The sequence below is a fragment of the Drosophila navojoa genome, chromosome 4 (genome assembly GCF_054131105.1).
Source record: "Drosophila navojoa isolate 15081-1374.11 chromosome 4, UAZ_NAV_1.0, whole genome shotgun sequence".
Taxonomy (NCBI): Eukaryota; Metazoa; Arthropoda; class Insecta; order Diptera; family Drosophilidae; genus Drosophila; species Drosophila navojoa.
Window position 1 is genome coordinate 16,924,617 of NC_142892.1, and position 13,572 is coordinate 16,938,188.

Below are 13,572 nucleotides of genomic sequence, written 5' to 3' on the forward strand. Positions count from 1 at the left end.
TAATCTGCAATATGTTGTTGTTGCTGTTGTTGTTGCTGTTGCTGTTGCAGCTGCTGACACGCCGCGATGCATGAAAGGACTACGCAACAATTGCGACCATTTCAGGCGACTGTATTTGCAATTAGCAGCCCAAGCATCCCGCCTATTGTAGTTCCCGTTGTTGTTGCTGTTGTTGTTGTTGTTCGCTGTGACAAATGCAGCGCCATATGGCGGTACAATGACCCACATTATGAGGCGCTTTTATTAGACGACAGCGCGCGATGCACAAAAACAAAGGAACCCACAATAGTCGCAGACAATGGCCATAGGACGACAGCGTTGTCAACGTCACGGGACAAACAACACACACTCTGGGTGTGTGTGTCACACCAACACATGTGCAGACAATGCAAATGTGGCACATGTGGCATGAGCAGGACATTAAACTCGCAAAGGACTCGCTTAGCGCCAGACATATTCGATTCTGATTGCAAATGAGAGAAAGCTCAGAAATTTAATTAAGCGCAAACTTATGCTAGATTATTGATTCTAGCTAATACTGATACTAATAATATGTTAATATATGTCTGTATAGTAGCTGCTTTATATGTAGGAGACCTAAGAATGCGTTTAAAAACAATACGATAGACCAGAAGAATGACTGATAAATACAGAATGAAGACTTGGAGCTACTGAATTGGAAAAGTGAAATAAGAATACATTAAATAATATATAAATATATTTATTGCTCATATAAAAGTAAATACAAAACATATGTTTCACTTTGTTTAAGAATTCTCTATTGCAGCTTATTGCCTTAGACTCTATATACAAATCTCAACTCCATCCTTTACTACTTTTTCACCCTACTCAACTAACGTATTAGCTGCCTGCTGCTCCATCTCTAATGCTTAACAAAAGCTGAAATGCCTATTTAAATTCCTGAGAATCGCATAGTAGGGCAATACGATTTATTTGGTAAATTGGCTTTTCAGAGAAAATGGCGCTTAGTCTGTGTTGCCTGAAAATAATAAAGCCTACGCTTGGGTCAAAATAAATTTCCACATTCATTTAAAGAGTGAGCCTGAAAGTAGGCAAAGCGATTTCAGTTAGTCCAATAGAAGAAGAAGAAGCATCCGTGCGCCAGATGGCGGTAATTGCTATCGAATATGAATGATATTTAATGAAGAGAAATATTTATTTATTTAGAATTCATTTATGCATTTCGGATATGCGATTTAATTAACGCTTTCAGCTTGAAAAAAATGTGCAGTGTGTAGTGGGAAATGAAAAACATTTTTTCCATCTGACCAATTAAAAAATATAGTTTTGATATGCAAAAATTATCAAGCAATGAAAACGTAGTCGATGCGAGTTTCTAGCTCGATTCGAATTTATTCATGCAAATGGCGCTGTTATCAAAATAAAAATAAAACTCTCAATGTATAGCTGGGATTATGTTTATCGCCACCCATTGAAGATGAAATATTCTGTACGATGAGAGCCAAGAGTTTTGCTCGGCTTTCAGCCGAATTGTGGCTCTGCAGTGCTTTGCATGTTTTTTTTTTCGTGTTGACTAATTAAGCGCTTGCATAACACAAATCAAATTCACAGTCGAATGCTGGCAAAAAGTAGTTGAACATTTGTCGTGGCTGCCTTCTGAGATGCTTGCCAGGCGATAAGAGCGCCTGGCAAATTTGTAACCGAGTCGTATGCAAATTTCGCATGACTTTTGTGACTTTCCACGGGCTCTACACAGAGTCAGAGCTCTGGCTCTGGCCAGCCACTGCATTCGGCATTTAAATCCGCGCCTCTGAGCGCATTTAAGACAAATTTCCAATTTGTAATAAAACAACTGGGGAGCAGCTTGGGGTGCTTTAGAAAGTACGAGTGGTGAGAGGTGCGAGTGTAAAGGTTTCCTCTTTTATATGTAGAATAGTTGCTGAAAAAAAAACAAAAAAACAGTCAGGCATTCGCTGGTCAATCAAGTTTTAGCCTGCAATAAATGTGGCAAAAAGAAAGGCCCGCATGCGGCCGGGCCAAGTGATAGATTCGCCAACTCAATGAATCAGGTTACCAGCCCAAACGACAGACTGACTGACACACGGACAGACGGACGGACGGACGGACGGACGGACGAGCAGGCGGAGCCACAATTCGGAGCAGCTGGCAGCAAATGTTCTCCTGCTGCAGCAGGCAACAGCGGGACGCCTTTCACTCTTCCGCTGCTACAGTTAGATACGAGGCCTCAGCCCGGGCATCTCTGCCATCGACTTGTGATTTTGTTGGCCTTTTGTTGTCGCTGCAGTGCTATAATTTTATGGCTAGAACTCGACGCTGATTTCCATGGCCCGCGGGTTATGACTCCAGCCGCGACTGTCGATCGTTATGTTCGGGGCTTGTCAGTTCCTGGCCAATGAAGACATATTATGATTGTGAGTCTGTGGCGCTCTTATGGCTGCCCTATGGGGCTCTAAATTCTCGACATTGGAAGGGAAATGCAAAGTTGGGGAGGAGCACTAAAAGCCAACTATGTTGGCAATATTTGTTATGGGCCAATTTTGAAAATTAGAATTCTAATCGCAATTATTGTCTTCGCATACGATTGCCTTTGGCCTTGGCTAGAAATTTGATTTGATAAGCATTCGATGCAAAAACCAAAAAGTTTTCTCCACATGCTCATAATTTGCCAATGCGAATTGCACTAAAGAATAACTTTTCTGTCACACCCAGCCACGCCCATTTCCCACTCTCATTATGTAACGGAGTGCAATTTTCAACTCTCTCATGCAGAGTTTTCCATGTGTGCGTGTGTGTGTCAGTATTGCGCTCGCGGACAATGGCAAAAGTTTGCGCTGCGGCTCGATACAGTATCTGTTAGATACAATTTACAATATTTTTAGCTACCGCCTGCCACACACGAGTGAAAGTTTTGGCCTAGCCAAAAAGTATGGCTTTAATGATAATGACTTTAGCTGAGCAAAAAGTGGCGCAAAGTTTAGAATACGCCAACGCAACGCTTTTGGGGATTCTCAAAATGCCAAACATCAGAAGTTTCCCTTAACACACACACACACACATACACAGACGCACACATTTCCCCCAGTTGCTTGCCACACATGAGCACACACACATACACAGACACACACATGGACACAAAAGATACGCAACGAGTTGTGCAAAAAGTTTTCTACGTGTTGGTTTGGCAATATGAAATTGATAAGACATTCCAGTGCATGGGGCGGGGCAGAAAGTGAAGTGGAATCGTAAGAAGTGACTGCTCTACAAAATCATAGAGAATGTGTAATGACCGAAGTTTCAAGTTTAAATTTAAACGTTGCGAATCTCTTGTAGTAATTGTGTGCAATAGCTTATATAAGGCAGAAGGTCTTGAACAGAAAAGCAAGGGAAGTGGGAAGAGAGATGATAGAAGGAAGAAAAACTAGGATGGAAATGAAAGTTACAAGAGAGAATGCAGAAGAAAGAAGGGCAAATATAGTATGAAGAGAAGGGCGGCAAACAAGAGAAATAAGATAAGAGAGATTTGAGTGAATAGAGAAGATAGAAATGAATAGAGAAACTGAGGACATAGCAAGAAATTAGAAAAGTAGAAAAAGAATAGAATAAGAGAATAAATAAAAATTAAGGCAGGATAAGACAGAGGAAGAAAAAGAGCGCGCGATGCCATTGAATATCTGTTAATGTTAATGTTTCCAGAGAGAGAGAGAGAGAGAGAGATAAGTAGTAGAGCTACTTACAAGCCAATAGAGTAAACAGATGGCAGATGTAAGAACCTTCTTTATTTTGTCAAAGTTTTCCTCTGTTTGCTGTCTTTTATATCAGATGACAGTTGATAGAATCTTCTTAATTATTCTCTCACTTTTTGTCCACATAGGAAGATCATTCTCTAGTCTGGCGTTCTACTCTGTCCCTCTCTCTCTGTCATTCTCTTTTGCCAGGGAAGGTCAACATCAACATAATCTTCAATATGTCTGATGCATTCTTTCTAATTAGCATTGCCAGAAACTTTGGCCTAATCGCAGCTGAGCTTAGATCCTAAAAATTGTTTTAGCCCTTCGCAACGACACGATCTTGACTTGCTACGATTTAATTTTATCGCAGGCCCCCAACACAACAATGTCGGCGATTTATTGCATCAGTCACAAGAGCAACAACAACAGCAGCAGCAGCAGCAGCAGACATTCGGTAACGTTGTAATCGCCAAGGAGATACAATAAAAAAGAAATAGCGCAAAACAAGCAACCTCAGCAGCTCAGAAGCCGAACTATGTAGAAACCACCTCAGCTTCTCAGTTGGGCTTCCTCCCGGTTCAGTTTTGACTCTTGGCTGGCTCTTTGGTATCGGGTCTCTGGCATTTCGGCAGCCTCATCAACGCGCTAATCTTGTTGTTGTTGCCGTTACTGTTATTGTTGTTGCTGTCAAGTTGGCCAACGTTGTGTTTGTCGTCGTTGTTGTTGTCGTTGTCGTTGTCGGCAACGTCCTCATCATCAGCATCTTCGCCTCAAACCTGGACTCTCTCAGGCTGTTAAGAGTTCAACTCGTGATGTTAGTGGCTCAAGACAAGGCAGCGCGATTTCCTCATTGGTCCACTAAACTCTGCTAGTTGTTGTTGCTGTTGCTGTTGTTGCTGGCGACATTCTGTCATGACGATCACGAACCATTCGTAACACATTTGTTGCAATTTTCGTCGCTATTTGTTAAGGTTCAGAGGAGCTTGTGGCCAGGGGAATTCGTGTCTGGTCCCATCTGTTGGGCTCTGTTGTTGGCGAGGCTCTGTCGCCGCCTTGGCGGAAATTAGCAACGTGTAAAATATGCACTAGCCGGCCGTAAAGCTTAGCTGGCAACAAGCGAATGGCGGCCACAAGTCGCTGCTTGTCGGCCCCGTTGCCAGCTATCAATGCAGATCATAAAGAACTCACAGCGCTGACAAGGTTCAGACATGTGGAAAGAGTTAAGTTTAGGAAGACGATCTATATATATGTATGTACATATATAAAATACATAACATAAATAATACAATTTCCTTTGTCAACGTAGTTTTGAGAGTTAGTGCAAGAGCATAAATAAGATATATATATAGTTCTTTATGATATCTCTAATTTCAAATTTCAAATAAAATCTGCTGCTTTAAAAATTTAATAAATTAAAAGAATATATAAATAAAAAAAAATATAAAAGGATAACAAATTTAATCCAATTTATTATTTGTTTAAAATTTCGATAATAACTTCATAATAATATTAAACTTATGTATATAAACATATTTTGCATTAATAATAATAGTAATTAAATTCATCAAAAAAATATGTTTATTTAAATAAATAAATTTTTTCAGTTATAATTATTTTTTAATTGATTTTTTATTTTTATATATTTATCAAATATTTTTTATTATTATTGGCTACTTTTTCTACATTTTATTTTTATTTTTTTATTATTATTATCACTTATTTATTTTTTTATTCGACTTTTTTCTACAATTTTATTTTAATTATACTTATTTTTATCATATTTTTTATTATTATTATTTATTTATTTTTTTATTAGACCTTTTTAGTTTATTTTGAGTTTCATATTAAAAAGCATCTCTTATGCATTAAAAAATGCTAAAGACATTCAGGAGTGTGTGTGAATGGCTTTGTGGAATAAAAATCACAAGCTGATAAAATGAATGTCAAACCAAAACAATTAATTAATAAATAAATATACGTCTCTTTTCCCTTTTGATTAATTTTCAAACCCATTTACTTGTACAATTGATACTAACTAAGCAGCTTAGTTCGATTTGCTCCTCCGTCTGCTCCATCTTCATAATTCACTGCTTGGGCAACTCCAGTGAGCCCACAGCTAAATCAATCGGTGGTACGCTTGAGAATCAATCAATTATCAATTGCTTGCAGTGGAGCCTTGCACCGACCCAGCTGCCCAGCTGCAGATAGCTCCAGTGCTGTGTGCTCCCCCACAGTTGCCCCCTTGTCGCCTACGTCGTCTGCTCAAATAATAGTCCACTAATTGTTTAATTGAAACTCTATATGGCAACAGAGCCGGTGAATTGAGCCGCCTTTGCTCCCCTGCCCCATTTTGCGGCTGGCCATCATCAATTTGTGCAAATTGCACGCACGTACATAGCTCTCTGGCAGGGCCCCAGAACCGGTCGATAAACATATCAACACCTGTTATAAGGTACGTACTACATATGTAGGCAACCCGTTGCAAATATTGAAAATCACGGGCATCATTGTGCCACACACACACACACTCACACAGGCGAGTGTCTCTGCTAGCTAAATAGAATTTATTTGCTTGATTTTCCATGTGGCGCGTTCGCATTTTTATACAAATTTACTCAACAATGGTGAGCCAAACGAGCTGCCAGTCGAGTGACGTGTAGTCCACCTAGTCAATCAACGAACAGCCAGCCAGCCAGCCAGGTGTGTGAGTGTGTGAGTGTGCATGTGTGCGTCCTTTCTGTTCCTGTTAATCTCACATGTTGGCCATTTGTCGCGTGCAACAATATTTTCGCCTGATAGCTACAACAATGTGAATTTCACACGCCAGTGGCTGCGCATCTGAATGTCCTGCAGGACGAGCTCTATGCTCTCTCTGTGTCTATATATTTTGTTGCTAGGCATTCGCGGCACGTTCAATTGATTGAATTGAAGTCGCTTTAGCCACGCGCCTGACAGCCGATCGCATGCCCGGCCTGTTGTTTGTCCAGCTCAGTCCCAAAGTCTATTCCAGCTCCCAGCTCAAAGCCCTCAATGCATGTCCATACAACAATTATTCAATTTGATGTGCCCGCGTTTTGTTTAGTGCCCGGTGTGTTGTTGTTGTTGTTGTTGTCACACTTGAATGAGTGCCAAATGTGTGGCGTCAGAGTTTACACCTGTTTCGAAGTCTGTGTGTCTCCACAACGGAAGCGGCCCCAACCGGAAGTGGATTTAATGCGGCTGCAATTTGCAAACCCGTTTAGCCAGCACATTAACACCAGCCACACACACACGCACACACACACCCATGCCTAGACCCTTTCTCTCACTCTGTTTACATAGATAATATTTTATTGATGTCGCAATGATTGGCACCTTCATCCGTTTGCATATGCTGCACAATGCAGTAAACAGCTTGTTTAATTTAATTATGACTGTGATATGAGTCGGACAGAAGATGCTGGCTTAAGCTGTTTAATGATGTGTGTGATAGAGTATGAGTGAGTGAGAGAGAGAGAGAGAGAGAGAGAGAGAGAGAGAATAGAGATATAGATATTTAGATACAAACGAATATAGGTAGGTTAAGATGTGTGCGAGTATACTAAGATGTGTGATAGAGAAATAAAGAAGGAGAGACATATAGAGGGAGAGAAAGAGAAAAAGAGTGAGAGAGGAGAGAAAGGGGAAGAAATATGTAGATAAAGATGTCTATGCCTGAGGTGAGAGGATAGGAGAAGACTAAAGAGATGTCACTTAAAATCTCTAATAAAGGGAGAGAGAGAGATAGAGGGAGAAACAGGGAGTGGGTGAGTGAATGTGAGAGAGAGAGAGAGAGGGTAAGAGGGAAAGCAGTTTAATTTACAGAAGATATAGATGGATAGGAGATCTTTTATAATATAATGTGCGAATGAGAGAGAGTAGTAAAAATTACAATAGAGATGAATAGATAAACTTATATATACGCAGGAAATGGTCTTGCATTACGATGTAAGACAGACAAAATCAGTTAGAAAGATAGAGAGAAGAAAGAGAGAGGGAGAGAGAACGCGCTGGGTAGTTTACAAAAATGTTTGGTAGATAAGGATGTGTGTCTTCGATTATGTTGCAAGTGATAGAGGTCGATCCCTCTCTCTTTTTATATAGTTCCATTTATCCATCTCTTGATAGATTTCTAGCACTAGCCAAGTTTATGTTTAACAAATCTTCTACAACTCGCATTGCAACTGTGTTGCTTATTGAAGGGCTCACAGCTGTTTCCCACACTCAACTGGCACCCTGGCCCAGCTTAGACAGAGCCCTCGTGATGGCCCTCGTTACACGCCACTTGCTCATTATGCTAATCATCAAAGCAAACGCAGCATAATTGAACCTAAACGGAAACTCATAAAATGCACTTTGGAAAGAAATTCCCCCCGTTCAGCTCCTTAAACAAGAACACGCTCGGCCCCATTCAGTGGATGCAGCAGCAGAAGTGCAAACAGTTAACATGCTCTGCCCGTGGAGGATGCCAGCAGCAGCTGTCGAGTGCTGCCCACGCTGCGCTGTGGCAGTCGATTAGTCAAAGGCAAGGCGAAGTGGGAATTGCAAAGGCCTAAAAACTCAACTCGAGTGTCAATTAAATTAATATCAATTAAAAGCGGCTGCAACTTGTTGCGCTCTGCACACAGCTCAACTCTAGTTGCAAATTATGCACACGCCATCAAGTGGCTGTCTAATGAATGCAGCATCCAGCGATGCCAGCGATGCCAGCGATACCAGAGCCGACTTCACGCTGCAGATTTTTTCCACTTTAATGAGCGGGTCGAGTCGCGCCTAATGAAGGGTTGCCCCACCGAGCTGCCCCTGCCTCTCCACTCGCCGCTCAAATTTAATCAGCAATTTCCTGTCCCTACCGAACGGGACATTTCTAGTTACGCAGCGCTCGAGCCGAGACCGAATGAAAGCTGCAGTTTAAAAAAGCAGATTCTTAATTCGAATTTATGTGAAATAAAGTTGATTATGAGGTCAAAGTTTAAGAATTGCGTAAAGCATACGGAAATTTAGATATTATCTAAATAAATATTAAAGCCAGATTTAAGTCAGTTTAGTTTGAATAATGATGAATTTAAAAGAATTCTTACGAATAATTCTTTATCCACCAATTTATTCACTAGTCTTATAGTTATCTAGTAATTTATAGTTTCAATTAAAATAAATTTTATTAAATCTGAAAGAAATGAAAATTATATAATTTAATTTCTTATCAATTTAATAAGTTATTTATTAATTATTTATTATTTTTATAGTCAAAGATCATTCCGGTTGTATAAAAGAAAATTTTAATAATTATTTATTTATTTTAATCAATTTCTTTTTTCATATTAGAGCCCTTTAGAGCTTATAGAAATTTTAATGGGTTCTACACAAATTTATTAATTAAGTAAAACAATCAAAATATTTCAGTTGAAATAAAAATAAATTTAAATAAAATTAGTAACAGAAAAATCTATATATATTATAAATAAAATAAAAAATTAATTATCATATTAATCAATTTAAAAATATATTATTTTTCTTAAGTTAATTAATTTGCACAAATAATTTAGATTTAGGTCAAGTAACTTTCAGTTTATATGAATGTGGATTTGAATAAAATTCTTTCCCAATTTTAAGTCAAGGATTTGAAAATTAAAATAATTAAAATTAAAGTAAATTGTAATTTTCTTGATATTTCTTATGATAAGTAAAATAGCTTTCAACTAAAATTAAATAAATTCAATAGAATTCTTAGAGATATTTTGTGTATTATTCGTCAGCCCTTGCTGCACTTTCAACCAATGTCATTTAAGCGTTAAGCTCGCCTCACAATTGATTCCCGAACAGTTTGTCAGCGTCAGGCAGCTGTAATGGAGCGGGAAGCCATTCGCTGGCAGCGCTCCCGTGGGTGAAGTGTCACAAAATTTGCACGCGACTTGGCGCAAAGCCACATGGCAGAAGATACACATGCGAAGTGAAGACCCGGTGAACTGGCGTAGCTGGCAACCAGCTTGACTGGCGCTCACATGTCAGCATGCATTCAATGTTGTCGCTGGCTGGCAAGGTTGTCGTTGGGAAAGGAAATGGCATGCCCATGACTGCTAGCAGCTACCAGTTAACAGCGCCCAGCCAAGAGCGAGAGACACCAGCTAACAGCTCGTCAGCTCCACAGCTCCGCAGCTCCACAGCTCTACAGCTCAGCTCAGTTCTAGGCTAAATCTTACGCACGCACACGCATCGATGGCCAAGTCAAGGAAATGTGCAAAAGTTGCGCAGTGGCAAATTTATAGCGACAAATGTTGACTTGAGATACGACACTGAATATCCCATGTACACTCCCCATTTCTGCATGCGACATCACGCTTCCCCCCACTCACTCACTCACACACACATGCCCGAGTTGAGTTGAGTTGCTGTTGCTGCCTGCTTAAATTGAATGTCAATCGATTTTAGTTTTTAATTTAAAAAGTGCGCCACGTCTGCTTCCCTGTGTCGTGGCTCTTGAATTGAGCTATGCGCCTGATTGCAGCCTCTCCACAAAAAAAAAGGAAAAAATACTTCCATCTCATTTTCAATGTATGTATGTGTGTGGGTGTGTGTGTGTGTGTGTGTGTGTTTGTGTGGGCGTGGCAATCAAGCAGAGGTTTAATGGTTCAGCTAACGGCAAATGAAGCCACAGCAGCAGCAGCAGCAGCAGCAGCAGCAACGACATGGGAACAATCTATGTTTGGTCTTCTGCCAATCAGCATGACAATGCCAAAATAAATGTTGAACGACATGCACAGAGAGCTAGAGCTAATGCTGGGGCTGAGGCTGAGGCTGAGACGTCGAAAGATGTCATATGTAGTATGCAGAATACAGAGAACTTAGAAGTTATATATGTATACTTGAATATATATGCATATATATTATTGTATATATAAGACTTCCTGACTTGGAAATATGAGTGGGAGCAACACTTAAGACACAGCTGAGCCCTACGAGAAACTGATATATCAATAATTCTTCGCCTGAAGTAAAATAAATACCGAAATTGTATAAGGTATATATAAATCCACAAGAATGTAGGTAAGGCAGCTGCATGACAAAAGCTGATTGCTACAAGACTAGCCATAGAGCTGTCTGGCTAGTGGTACATCAATGCCAACGACTGAATCATATGAATTCATTGTTCATGAAATAGGACAAATATTCATGACTCACAGAAATAGAGATCTTCGTTTAGATCTGCTAGCGAATTTAAGGCAGTAGTCAAATGCTCTGAGACTGCATGACAGAAGCTGAATGATATGACACTCGATGGATGGTACCACTAACTGGTTACATCTATGAAAATAGGGGAAATATTAACTAGAATTTGCTCGCTAAATAAAAGGCCTTACGAATGATTAAGAAACTGTGCTCAACTTGTAGAGAATGTTACACAGACAAAACTTGAAACTTGAGTTAAGGTAGCTGCATGACAAAAGCTGAATGCTACGAGACTCGCTGGAAGATGCCCAATAAAACTTGGGAAGGTACCCAATTGATGATAATTTGCTCATTCAAGAAAATAACATAGCCCCATGAATGCCTCTGAAACTGTGGGCCGTCTTTCAGTGAATGTGACCAAAAAAACTTGAAACTTGAGTTCAGTCAGCTGCCTGACAAGAGCTGAATGCTACGAGACTCGCTCGAATTTACATCAATGCCAAAGACTGAATGAAGCTTGTGGAAAAAATTTATTCTCATTGCTCACTAAGTCGAAAACATAATCATATGATTCACAGAAATATAAATGCTCTTAGATTAGGTCTTCTAGCGAATTTATGGCAGAAGCTCAATGTGACGAGACTACATGACAAAAGCTGACTGATATGACACTCGGCGGATGGTATATTTATTAAACTTTCCGATCGTGACATTGAAATGCATGCATCTTGTCGCCCTCATCAAGAATATATATGCTTTGTGGGGCCTGCCATGCCTCATGTATTCAACAAAACTAATATTCCCTGATTTCCCATTTTCAATGGGTTCAGGCTATAAAAATACTTCATACTGAATATTGAACATTACGCTTTAATTGCTAATTGTATTGTATCTGAAGCTTGACTGGAGTTCACACACATTTTGCAGATCTATTCTACAAAAATGATATATAAGATATAAGATATGTAGATCATAAATATACAAATATCTCCAACTCCACAACAGCCTGCTCACATAAATAATATTTGCCTAAATGTTCAGCCAAAAAGAGAAAGATTAAGCTGCATCTATCTGCAACTCCTGCATCTAGGCAAAAGCAACAGCAATAACTCGACGGCAATTCGAAGCGTCGCAACAAATTTGACAAGCTGCCACAAGAGGCCCAAAAGCGAGTGAGACCTTAACTCAAATCATAACGGCAACTCGAACTTATTGCCAAATGGCTCGCCAGCAATGCCAGGTCCAGGCTGGCCATTCGCTGTTGCCTTTGTTGTTGTTGTTGTTGTTGCTGTTGTTGCTGTTGTTGTTGTTGTTGTTGTTGTCGTTGTCGTGCCTGGTCGCCATCGATGCGGCCAATGCCGCCGCTCTAATCGCTCATTAAATGGCCACAATTTGCCTGCACTGCGCTGCATTTAAATTACTTTCCCATTGCCTGAGCTGTGGCTCTGTCTCCCACTCCAACTCCAGCTCCAGCTCCGGCTCTGACTGTGGCCAACAAAATTTGTTTATGAGGCCCAGCGAAACCTTTTAACTAAAACTAAAACTAAAGCTCATAACTTTGCGCGCAACGGTTCGGCTTGGTTCGCGTGAATTTCAGCAATCGGGCGAGTCCCACAGGCTGCAGTCAGAGTCCAAGTTGGAGTTGGAGCTGAGGCTGTGGCTGTGGCTGGGCGGCTCTGTTGCTTGCCGACCCGTCGCATTCATCAAAATCGTTCAAGTCGTGCAGCTCGCTGCCAAATCTAAGCTGCGCCCCACCCGCAGCCCAACATGCAATTCGCCTTTGTTTTTCTCTTTTCTTTTTGCAGAATTTTCCTTGGCATTTTAGAGAGAAATGAGCCCTGGACAGCGACGACGTGATATTATAAATTTAACTTTTGCATTTGCTCCTCCCCAGTCTACAGCTATATTCTTTATTTTTTTTGTCCATTTGACTAAGGTAGAGAATCTACCGTCGAGCTGTGCCCTGAGCAGTTCGCTTACCTGATTCTCCCATTTGACAGCTCGCATCTAATTCGGTTTGCTTTTGTTTTCTGTTTTCTGTTTTATTTTGAAAATCACTTCTAATTAAAATGTGCAGCCATTCAATAGATTGCACTCACACACACACACACGTAGCCTGCAGCTGCTGTTGTTGTCTCTATTGCTTTCGGCTCACACTCTGAAGCGATTCTCGTTTCATGCTTTAATTTATGTTGCCGACGGCACAGCTCCCTGCCCCAAATATATCTATAGAGCATACTCTACACACACCCACCTCTCTCTCTCTCTCTCTCACTGTCTCTTCTTGCCCCTTTCCTGTCTATTTTTAATTTCATGTGCGCTGCTGCACGCGTCGCTTTTCAATGTCAGCGCTGCGCTGCGCTGCTTCTATTGTTCTCAATCCCTGCCCTGTCCCAAATATCCATATATTATGTAATGGACTGGCGTCCAATGCTGGGCCGGCGTCAAGTTGAGTGGAGTGTTTCGGTACTCCCTCGCGCTTCGTCACCTTATTATTATTACATGGCGTTATTTTCGTAGCACTTGAAATGCGCTTAATTGGTTCCTCAATCTGCTCCCCTTCCCAAATGTAGTCTCTCCTCTCTAGTCGAGTGTGGCGCCCCCGGCGTGAAGTTCGACTTGCGTTATTAATATATTTACAACCTGGCCAAGTAAT